Source organism: Caenorhabditis remanei, chromosome X (assembly GCF_010183535.1).
Source record: "Caenorhabditis remanei strain PX506 chromosome X, whole genome shotgun sequence".
Lineage (NCBI taxonomy): Eukaryota > Metazoa > Nematoda > Chromadorea > Rhabditida > Rhabditidae > Caenorhabditis > Caenorhabditis remanei.
In genome coordinates this window covers 20,491,493-20,503,942 of record NC_071333.1, presented here as the reverse complement: position 1 = coordinate 20,503,942, position 12,450 = coordinate 20,491,493, and positions in this window count along the sequence as shown.

Here is a 12,450-nt window from a genome sequence, read left to right as displayed (position 1 = left end):
AAGCAGCGAAAAGTAACGGAGAAGCGGAGAAAAAAGCAACGGAGAAGCAGCGAAAAAAATCTCAAAAAATTAGCGAACAAAAAGCAAAAAGATCGAGTTTGAGTGATAACCACTATACCTCAACGAAAACTCAAAAAATATCAAAATTTCGAAGTTCCGCATTTTTAAGTGATCGGCATCTCAGAAAACAAACACTATGATCATGAAAAGCAATGGAGAAGCAGTGGACAATAATTAATATTTAGAAAATATATATTCTCTGATTAAAATCAGCAAAACCTGTGTAAAAAACGGTTGGTGACGCGTTAAAATGAGATAAACACGATCGGAAGGAACGAAAATTAACAAAATAACAAGCAAAATGCACAAAAAGCGTCAAAATGGAGCAATTCAAACAAAAATTTCAGCAAAAACTATCAAGAAATATCACAATTCTGAAAGTCCGCATTTTTGCGTGACGGTGTTTACGGCCGTGTCGACACAATCATTCTTATATATAAAAGACAAGTGGTGTTTGTCTGTTTGTCTGAGGCACTGTCCGCAGCGGTTTTGGAAAGAGAAGAGAAACTGAGCCAGCGGGCAAAACCGAACTGGCGTGCTTTGGTCAGCGACAGCCGCTTTAGACCACTCGGCCATGCGGGCACATTCAAAAGTCAATCACTACGTGAATGAAGAGAGACCAGCCGGCTCAACCGCCGAAGGCGGGGGAGACAGGCTGGTGTCTCATATCTTACCAAAACGTGTCATTATCTTCTGTTTCTACTCTAAAAGTGATAAATATCTCAAATAATGAGTATTATGATTATGAAAAGCAACGGAAAAGTAGCGGACAGTAATTAATAATTTTTAAATTTAAATTTAAAGTAATAAACAATATTTTGAAGCTCTCTAAATAACTAAACTCGACAAAAACTGAATTAAAAACGGTCGGTAAAAATACCCAAATTGGTGAAAAAAAGCAGAATAAGCGTAAAATTTGAGCAGTTAAATTTCAATAAAAACTCAAAAAATGTCAAAATTCTTTTTAGCTAGTTTTCAGTTATAAAAAAATCTGCACATCTGACAACGAGTATGATAATCATCAAAAACAACGGAGACGCGACGAACAAGAATCAATAAATTTCCAAATATTCTCTGATTGAAATCCGCGAAAACTATGAAAAAACGGCCGGCGAAACGTTAAAAATGAGTAGATCTCGATCGAGAGTAGTGAAAATCGAAAAATTAGTGGAAAAAAATGCACAATAAGCGTCGAAATGGAGCAATTTTAAGAAAAATTTAGCGAAAACTCTCAAAAATCATAAAAATTTTGAAAGTCCGCATATTTGCGTGACGGTGTTTACGACCATGTCGTCACAATGTCTCATATCCTCCGACAACTACTCATTATTTTCTGTTTCTACTCTAAAAGTGATACATATCAAAAATAATGAGCATTATGATTATGAAAGGGGACGGAAAATACCGAAAATTTACAGGAAAATTGCCAAGTAATAAATTTTTTACCGGCTGCCCTTCAGTTTTCATTCAAACTTTTACCAAACCTTATGAAATGTTGAAAAATAAAGGTATTCAAATTTCGCAATATGTTCCTCTCTTAATCCATTTTTAGCTACCTAAAAGCATTAAGAAGTGAAGAGAAAAACACAGGTGCGGTTTAATCTTGTAATGAACACTCGATTCGATGTTTGGCTTGGTTCTTACATGGTAACAAACGTAAAATGTTAGGTATACGCACCTGCCTTTTGTGCGAGAACTCCCTGAAAAGTTTTAGATACTCAAATCTATTTAAAAGTATAAAAGCAGTATACTTTCTATTCTTCTGGCTTGTCTTACCATTCTTACCCCAAACATTACCGTTTGGACTCGGATAGGTAATCTGCGAGCGGTCCCCAAATAATAATCACAGGGACAGGTAAGAACAAGTAATAAACGTGAAAAAGTCGGCCCCTGTTCTTGTTGTTCTTTTCTACTGCAGACAGACCCATCTGACCCTTATCTTCCTGGGAAATCAAATAAGTGATGACAACTAGGCCAAGCCCCCAGTCATGATGAGGTCAGACTGGTAGAAAACAGTCAATTATCTCTTTCACTCCCGCAACCGATCAATCCACTCGTTTCCATGCCTTTTTTCAAGGGAACATGAAATAGATAGACATTTTCCTATTGTCTCATTTCTGTTAACACAAACCACCTTAACATCGGTCCGAACGCATGACTTTGTGGGAAACTTGGAACCTTAACCGATCGAATTAAAGGACACACCTGTCCTACTCCACATGCCCGTCTTCTCATTTTATCCACATTCGTTTGAATTTTCCAGGTCTTGTTACTGTTAACACAAACCACCTGCTCACTTATCTCCATGAGAAATCACCCTTTATGACCTATCTTATTACACCCCCAGATGGCTGCTGGACTCTGCCCACTGGCCCCTAGTCTACTATTCTCATCTTCTTGGTTCAGTCGTCCCCCATCACTCAGTACCTGATTGTGACTCTTCTTTCTTCTCTTTTTTGCCTTCTTTGAGATATCCTCATAACCATAATTTATCTGGTTCTCATAATCTCTCTTTGCTCTCTGAATTTACAAACTAGTGTTTTCTTTTTCAGTGCTTATGTAAATCGGGCACAGAGGAGACCAACAATTGCGAAGAATGAGGAATCGTCGAGAACGAGATGCGGTTGTCAAGGAAACAACGGATTGAGAGGAAAAACATAGAGATCGTTTTGATAGACGTGAGTTTTATCACCTAGAATTAATATGAATCCTCCCGATCTAGAATATATCAGAATTTAAAAAAAAATAAGTAAAAACAAGATAAGTTCTTTTCATATATTAGAATTTCATAAAAATATCCAAAAACAGGATAACTTCTCTTCGTATATCAAAATTTCATAAAAATAGCAAGAAATAGGATAATTTCTTTTCGTTTATCAGAATTTCATGAATAATATCCAAAAACAGGATAATTTTATTTCGATTGACTTCCCCCACCATTCTTATCTGTGTCGGTTCCGGTTAGACACGGTCAGTTACGCTGCGTGAGGTCTATACTTATCCGGGCTGAAGGATACTTCAGTAGACGCGGGTTTGAATCCTCCCGATCTAGAATATTTCAAAATTTCATAAAAATATCGAAACATAGGATAATTTCTTTTCGTTTATCAGAATTTCATGAATAATATCCAAAAACAGGATAATTTTATTTCGATTGACTTCCCCCACCATTCTTATCTGTGTCGGTTCCGGTTAGACACGGTCAGTTACGCTGCGTGAGGTCTATACTTATCCGGGCTGAAGGATACTTCAGTAGACGCGGGTTTGAATCCTCCCGATCTAGAATATATCAAAATTTCATAAAAATATCGAAAAATAGGATAATTTCTTTTCGTTTATCAGAATTTCATGAATAATATCCAAAAACAGGATAATTTTATTTCGATTGACTTCCCCCACCATTCTTATCTCTGTCGGTTCCGGTTAGACACGGTCAGTTACGCTGCGTGAGGTCTATACTTATCCGGGCTGAAGGATACTTCAGTAGACGCGGGTTTGAATCCTCCCGATCTAGAATATATCAAAATTTCATAAAAATATCGAAAAATAGGATAATTTCTTTTCGTTTATCAGAATTTCATAAATACTATCCAAAAACAGGATAATTTCATTTTGATTGACTTCCCCCACCATTCTTATCTGTGTCGGTTCCGGTTAGACACGGTCAGTTACGCTGCGTGAGGTCTATACTTATCCGGGCTGAAGGATACTTCAGTAGACGCGGGTTTGAATCCTCCCGATCTAGAATACAGTGCGCGTCATAAAGATAGCCCCCCCTCCGATTATGTCGGTTCTGGCTCATCCGTAAGTTTTCATGAAAAATGGGTAACAGCATTCGATTCCTCGTGCGAAATAACCCCTGGGCGCAAAGTTTCATGAATCTCCTACAAAAACTACGGGTACACCATCGAAAACTTGAAAAATATGCCGCGTCATAAAGATAGCCCCCCTTGAGAATTTTCAATTTCTCCATGATTTTTTTCCGTTTTTTTCACTAAAAAACGTTTTCAATCGATAAAATTCGCATTTTTATCAGCGTTATCCTATTTTTTTCCACTCTTTTACAGCAAAAATTCTACTTTGAAGAGCCAGGTTATGCTAAAAAGTGCAAAAATCGGGATTTTTGAGGAAAACGATCGTAATTCGCATTTCAAATAGAGGGAGCAATATTTTTGCACGATATTTTACTTTTTTCGGTACTTGTCTGATAATTTTATTTTACTTTTGGCTGAAAAAAGCGGCTCTGAATGCTCAGAGGCCATCCCAATGTGAAGGAAATTCACTCAGGAAGATGGTTTTGAGCTTCTTCAAGATGAAGAACGTCTGAGAATCTGTTTTTATGGTATAGTTTTTGAAAGAAATAGTAGAATCAAGTTTCATTTTATTACCAAGACATAGCTGAACTACTTCGACCAATTAGTAACAAGTACTAGTCTTTCAAATCATGATCTAGTGTCCCAAATCTTTGTTCACTAGTAAAACACTGGATATCGTGAGTTAAACGATGAGTAGACAACTTTTTGAAAAGAAACTACAAACATTGTTTTTGTTTAAAGGTTTTTCACTCATTTCAAATAATTTTAAATCTCTTAAACTTACTATTGGTTCGAGAACACAATATTCCTTTGTGAAAATAACTTGACCATGATTTCTACTGCTAGTACTTATCTGTAACCTGGTAAGGTCTTTTAGAAACGTCTTAGTTACATAACAAAAGTTTATTTAAACCATTCTCAAAAAGATTTCACTTCAAAAACAGATTCTCAGACGTTCTTCAACTTGAAGAAGCTCAAAACCATCTTCCTAAGTGAATTTACTTCACATTGGGATGGCCTCTGAGCATTCAGAGCCGCTTTTTTCAGCCAAAAGTAAAATAAAATTATCAAACAAGTACCGAAAAAAGTAAAATATCGTGCAAAAATATTGCTCCCTCTATTTGAAATGCGAATTACGATCGTTTTCCTCAAAAATCCCGATTTTTGGACTTTTTAGCATAAACTGGCTCTTCAAAGTAGAATTTTTGCTGTAAAAATATGGAGAAAAATAAGATAACGCTGATAAAAATGCGAATTTTATCGATTGAAAACGTTTTTAAGTGAAAAAACGGAAAAAAATCATGGAGAAATTGAAAATTCTCAAGGGGGGCTATCTTTATGACGCGGCCTATTTTTCAAGTTTTTGATGGTGTACCCGTAGTTTTTGTAGGAGATTCATGAAACTTTGCGCCCAGGGGTTATTTCGCACGAGGAATCGAATGCTGTTACCCATTTTTCATAAAAACTTACGGATGAGCCAGAACCGACATAATCGGAAGGGGGGCTATCTTTATGACGCGCACTGTATATCAAAATTTCATAAAAATATCGAAAAATAGGATAATTTCTTTTCGTTCATCAGAATTTCATAAATACTATCCAAAAACAGGATAATTTTATTTCGATTAACTTCCCCCACCATTCTTATCTCTGTCGGTTCCGGTTAGACACGGTCAGTTACGCTGCGTGAGGTCTATACTTATCCGGGCTGAAGGATACTTCAGTAGACGCGGGTTTGAATCCTCCCGATCTAGAATATATCAAAATTTCATAAAACTAGCAACAAATTGGATAATTTCTTTTCGTTTATCAGAATTTCATAAATAATATCCAAAAACAGGATATTTTCATTTCGATTAACTTCCCCCACCATTCTTATCTCTGTCGGTTTCGGTTAGACACGGTCAGTTACGCTGCGTGAGGTCTATACTTATCCGGGCTGAAGGATACTTCAGTAGACGCGGGTTTGAATCCTCCCGATCTAGAATATATTCAATCCAACGTATAACTAAAGTATATTATATTTTTCTCTTCAACTGACATCCACCAATCTTTCTTGTTTTCATAAAAATCCTCAAGTTCAACGACGGATGAAGGAATCAAAGACCGACAGCCTACAGAGAGAACAAAATGAAACGAAGAAATGAGGAATGTGAATAATCCAGTATCTTGAACACAGGTCAGTTTTTATCAAACCTTGCTTTTTCAGAGTAGATTTCAACCGTCGTTTGAAATTGGTTTTCATTTTAGGTGATTTCTTCTACCACTAGACATTTGCTAGTCTTCTGGGCTGCTCTCTTTGAATTGTAGTGCGTATGAATTTCCGAGTCACAGATTATCAGTTATCCCATTGTCTGGAAGTAAGCTCAAATGCTAATCGGTAGAAGTTCATCTTTTCTAGACACTCTCCTTGAAGACTTTCTCCTGGGAAAAACTTTTCGTTAGAATTTTGAGAAATTGAGATATTATTGACATTATAAAGGTTGATTAGGATTAACTTGCTTCTTTTGAATGTTTTCCAGTTCCTTGTTCCTCTTTTTCAGCTTGCCCTTATAGTCTAACAAAACTTAAGTTTTTTCTGACCGCTATTATTATTACAAATGTGCTGGTTTGAGTAAATAGCAGATGGCTTTATTCGACGTAAATATGTCAACTAATTCACACATTGTCTCTCTCAGTCTATGGTCTGGGACGTTTTTCTTCACATATTACCATCTGCTTCCTTATCTCCTTGGGAAATCGGTCCGAACGCATGACTTTGTGGGAAACTTGGAACCTTAACCGATCGAATTAGAGGACACACCTGTCCTTCTCCAGATGCCCGTCTTCTCGTTTTATACACATTCGTTTGAATTTTCCAGGTCTTGTTACTGTTAACACAAACCACCTGCTCACTTATCTCCGTGAGAAATCACCCTTCATCACCTATCTTATTGCACCACCAGATGTCTACTAGACCCCGCCCACTGACCCTCAGTCTCCTCACCTCATCTTCTTGGCTCAGTCGTCCAGTATCCCTCCGTAGTGGATGGTGACTCATCTCTTTTCTCCTTTTTGGTCATCTTCGAGATATAACCATGATTTTTATCGTCACGCTCTCTTCTCTATTCTCTATATACTCACTGAATTTACAAACTAGTGTTTTCTTTTTCAGTGCTTATGTAAATCGGGCACAGAGGAGACAAACAATCGCGAACGATGAAGAATCGCCGAGTACGAGATGCGGTTGTCAAGGAAACAACGGATTGAGAGGAATAACATGAATATCGTTTTAATAGACGTGAGTTTTATCCCCTAGAATTAATATGAATCCTCCAGATCTGGAGAATATCAGAATTTCGAAAAAAAAATATGTAAAAACAGGATAAATTCTTTTCATATATCAGAATTTCATAAAAATATCCAAAAACAGGATAGCTTCTCTTCATATATCAAAATGTTATAAACATATCAAAAAAATAGGATATTTTCTTTCCGTTTATCAGAATTTCATAAATAACATCAGAAAACAGGATAGTTTCATTTCGATTGACTTCCCCCACCATTCTTATCTGTGTCGGTTCCGGTTAGACACGGTCAGTTACGCTGCGAGAGGTCTATACTTATCCGGGCTGAAGGATACTTCAGTAGACGCGGGTTTGAATCCTCCCGATCTAGAATATATCAAAATTTCATAAAAATATCAAAAAATAGGAATATTTCTTTTCGTTTATCAGAATTTCATAAATAATATCCAAAAACAGGATACTTTCTTTTTAATTAACTTCCCCCACCATTCTTATCTGTGTCGGTTCCGGTTAGACACGGTCAGTTACGCTGCGTGAGGTCTATACTTATCCGGGCTGAAGGATACTTCAGTAGACGCGGGTTTGAATCCTCCCGATCTAGAATATATCAAAATTTCATAAATAATATCCAAAAACAGGATAATTTCATTTCGATTGACTTCCCCCACCATTCTTATCTGTGTCGGTTCCGGTTAGACACGGTCAGTTACGCTGCGTGAGGTCTATACTTATCCGGGCTGAAGGATACTTCAGTAGACGCGGGTTTGAATCCTCCCGATCTAGAATATATCAAAATTTCATAAATAATATCCAAAAACAGGATATTTTCTTTTTAATTAACTTCCCCCACCATTCTTATCTGTGTCGGTTCCGGTTAGACACGGTCAGTTACGCTGCGTGAGGTCTATACTTATCCGGGCTGAAGGATACTTCAGTAGACGCGGGTTTGAATCCTCCCGATCTAGAATATATTCAATCCAACGTATAACTAAAGTATATTATATTTTTCTTTTCAACTGACATCCACCAATCTTTCTTGTTTTCATAAAAATCCACAAGTGCAACGACGGATGAAGGAATCAAAGACCGCCAGTCTGCAGAGAGATTGATAACAAAATGAAACGAAGAAATGAGGAATGTGAATAATCAAGTATCTTGAACACAGGTCAGTTCTTATCAAACCTTGCTTTTTCAGAGTAGATTTCAACCCGTCGTTTGAAATTGGTTTTCATTTTAAGTGACTTCTTCAACCTATAGACATTCGCTAGTCTCACACATACACATTTTCCCAGTTATTTTCACTATTCCCATTCATATGATCTTTTCCAACTTTCTCACTTTCACCTTTCCAACTCTTTAGATTGTTTCCTCATTCCTCATTTCAAAAATGATAAGTTCTCTCTTCAGACACCAGCAACCACTAGAATATTCGAACATTTCAGTTAAAGTATCAAAAACAATATGCTTTCTATTCTACTGACTTGTCCCACCATTCTTACCCCAAACATTACCATTCAGATTCGGTCAGGTAATCTGCGAGCGGTCCCCAAATAATAATCACAGGGACAGGTAAGAACAAGTAATAAACGTGAAAAAGTCGGCCCGTGTTCTTGTTGTTCTTCTCTAGTGCAGACAGAGCCATCTGTCCCTTATCTTCCTGGGAAATCAAATAGGTGAAGACAAGTGAATAAGTCCCCAGTCACAATGAGGTCAGACTGGTAGAAAACAGTCAGTTATTCCTTTCACTCCTGCAACCAAGCAATCCACTCGTTTCCATGCCTTTTCTCAAGGGAACATGAAATAGATAGACATTTTCCTCTTGTGTCATTTCTTTTAACACAAACCACCTGCTCACTTATCTCCATGAGAAATCACCCTTCATGGCCTATGTTATTACACGACCAGATGACTGCTGGACTCCGCCCACTGGCCCCGAGTCTCCTATTCTCATCTTCTTGGTTCAGTCGTCCCCCATCACTCAGTACCTGATTGTGACTCTTCTTTCTCTTTTTTGCCTTTTTGAGATATCCTCATAACCATAATTTATCTGGTTCTCATAATCTCTATTTGCTCTCTGAATTTACAAACTAGTGTTTTCTTTTTCAGTGCTTATGTAAATCGGATACAGAGGAGACCAACAATCGCAAAGGATGAGGAATCGTCGAGTACGAGATGCGGTTGTCAAGGAAACAACGGATTGAAAAGAATAACATGAAGATAGTTTTAATAGACGTGAGTTTTATCCCCTAGAATTAATATGAATCCTCCAGATCTGGAGAATATCAGAATTTCGAAAAAAATATCCAAAAACAGGATAATTTCATTTCGATTGACTTTCCCCACCATTCTTATCTGTGTCGGTTCCGGTTAGACACGGTCAGTTACGCTGCGAGAGGTCTATATTTATCCGGGCTGAAGGATACTTCAGTAGACGCGGGTTTGAATCCTCCCGATCTAGAATATATCAAAATTTCATAAAAATATTTTTAAAAAATAGGATAATTTCTTTTCATTTATCAGAACTTCATAAAAAAATATCCAAAAACAGGATATTTTCTTTTTAATTAACTTCCCCCACCATTCTTATCTGTGTCGGTTCCGGTTAGACACGGTCAGTTACGCTGCGTGAGGTCTATACTTATCCGGGCTGGAGGATACTTCAGTAGACGCGGGTTTGAATCCTCCCGATCTAGAATATATTCAATCCATCTTATAACTAAAGTATGTTCTTTTTTTCTTTTCAACTGACATCCACCAATCTTTCTTGTTTTCATAAAAAACCACAAATGCAACGACGGATGGAAGAATCAAGGACCGTCAGCCTACAGAGAGATTGATAACAAAATGAAACGAAGAAATGAGGAATGTGAATAATCCAGTATCTGGAACACAGGTCAGTTCTTACCAAATATTGCTTTTTCAGAGTAGATTCCATGAGGAACGGCGGTAAATAGGAAATACTCTCAAAAATAGGTTGATAAAACAAAAAGTTGTCAACTATAAATATGACGTAGGTAAAGTTCTTCACATTCTTATTTGTTGAAAATTCATGCTAGCTCCCTCCATTTTTCAAACAATTATCACAAGGCGCTCGGTTATGACTTACATTAGGGCGCTCTGATTATCTCGAAGCTGGCCCAGGAGTATCTATTTCTTAATTTCCTATTTTTTTCAATGCGTTCGCATGATTCCATCTTGGTTTCCGCCCTTGCCCTTCCGACTCAAATTGAGACATCTCCGTTTTCACCACAGTTTAGTATTAAACTGCCTTCGTGAAAGAGAATAAACGAACAAAGACAAAAACAAAATATTTCAACTACTAATTTATTGGGAACAATTTTGAGAAGTAAACAATGTTCCATATCCAGATTGGAGTAAGTCCGATTAGGAGATCCGAGGGAGAGATCACACTTGTTGTCGCCCCACTCATGCCTACTTTTTGAAATTATCTCTAAAAAAAACTTTCTGTATTTCAGTATTTCAAACCGCGGCATTTTTGGTGATTTGTTAATAATTTTTCTGGAAATTGACAAAAAGATAGTGTAGGGTTGACGCCGTGTGCTCTTCTATACAACTCTCCGAGTGATTATTCCTCCAATAGCTGTGTTTTGGGTTGTGTTTGCGCGTTTCAGGTTATAGGTTTTCGTACATTCTAGCCACAACCCTATTTTCCACAAATTTCAAGAAAGGATCAAATTTCACAACTAATATATATTCTTAGTTCTACTTTAGTTTGCCTTACAAAACTAGGGTTTTCCTTCATCCCCATTACTAGTCCAGCGGCGCTAGACTGCATAAATAGCAGATGTCTACATCCAAAATAAACATGTCAACTAATTCACACATTGTCTCTCTCTCACTCTCTCGGTCTATTGTCTGGAACATTGTTCTTCTCAGTTTACTATCTGCCTCTTTATCTCCTTGGGAAATCGGTCTTTGTGAAAAACTTGGAACCTTGAACGGTCGGATTAGAGGAAATAGCTGTCATTCCCCAGATGGCGGTCGTCTCATCTAATCCTATTTCACATTCGTTTGAATTTTTCTATTGTCTCATACTGTTAACACAAACCATCTGCTCACTCATCTCCATGAGAAATCACCCTTTATGACCTATCTTATAACATTACAAGATGGCTGCTAGACTCCGCCCACTCGCCCCGAGTCTCCTATTCTCACCTTCTTAGTTCAGTCGTCCCGCCATCACTCAGTACCTGATTGTGACTCTTCTTTCTTCTCTTTTCTGCCTTCTTTGAGATATTCTCAAAACCAAAACTTAACTCGTTCTCATAATCTCTATTTGCTTTCTGAGTTTACAAACTAGTGTTTTCTTTTTCAGTGCTTATGTGAATCGGGCACAGAGGAGACAAACAATCGCGAAGGATGAGGATTCGTCGAGTACGAGATGCGGTTGTCAAGGAAACAACGGATTGAGAGGAAAAACATGTAGATCGTTTCAATAGACGTGAGTTTTAACCCCTAGAATTAATATGAATCCTCCCGAATATCAGAATTTCGAGAAAAATATGTAAAAACAGGATAAGTTCTTTTCATATATTAGAATTTCATAAAAATATCCAAAAACAGGATAACTTCTCTTCGTATATCAAAATTTCATAAAAATAGCAAAAAACAGGATAATTTCTTTTTTCAATTATCAGAATTTCATAAATAATATCCAAAAACAGGATAATTTTATTTCGATTGACTTCCCCCACCATTCTTATCTGTGTCGGTTCCGGTTAGACACGGTCAGTTACGCTGCGTGAGGTCTATACTTATCCGGGCTGAAGGATACTTCAGTAGACGCGGGTTTGAATCCTCCCGATCTAGAATATATCAAAATTTCATAAAAATATCGAAAAATAGGATAATTTCTTTTCGTTTATCAGAATTTCATGAATAATATCCAAAAACAGGATAATTTTATTTCGATTGACTTCCCCCACCATTCTTATCTGTGTCGGTTCCGGTTAGACACGGTCAGTTACGCTGCGTGAGGTCTATACTTATCCGGGCTGAAGGATACTTCAGTAGACGCGGGTTTGAATCCTCCCGATCTAGAATATATCAAAATTTCATAAAAATATCGAAAAATAGGATAATTTCTTTTTGTTTATCAGAATTTCATAAATAATATCCAAAAACAGGATAATTTTATTTCGATTGACTTCTCCCACCATTCTTATCTGTGTCGGTTCCGGTTAGACACGGTCAGTTACGCTGCGTGAGGTCTATACTTATCCGGGCTGAAGGATACTTCAGTAGACGCGGGTTTGAATCCTCCCGAT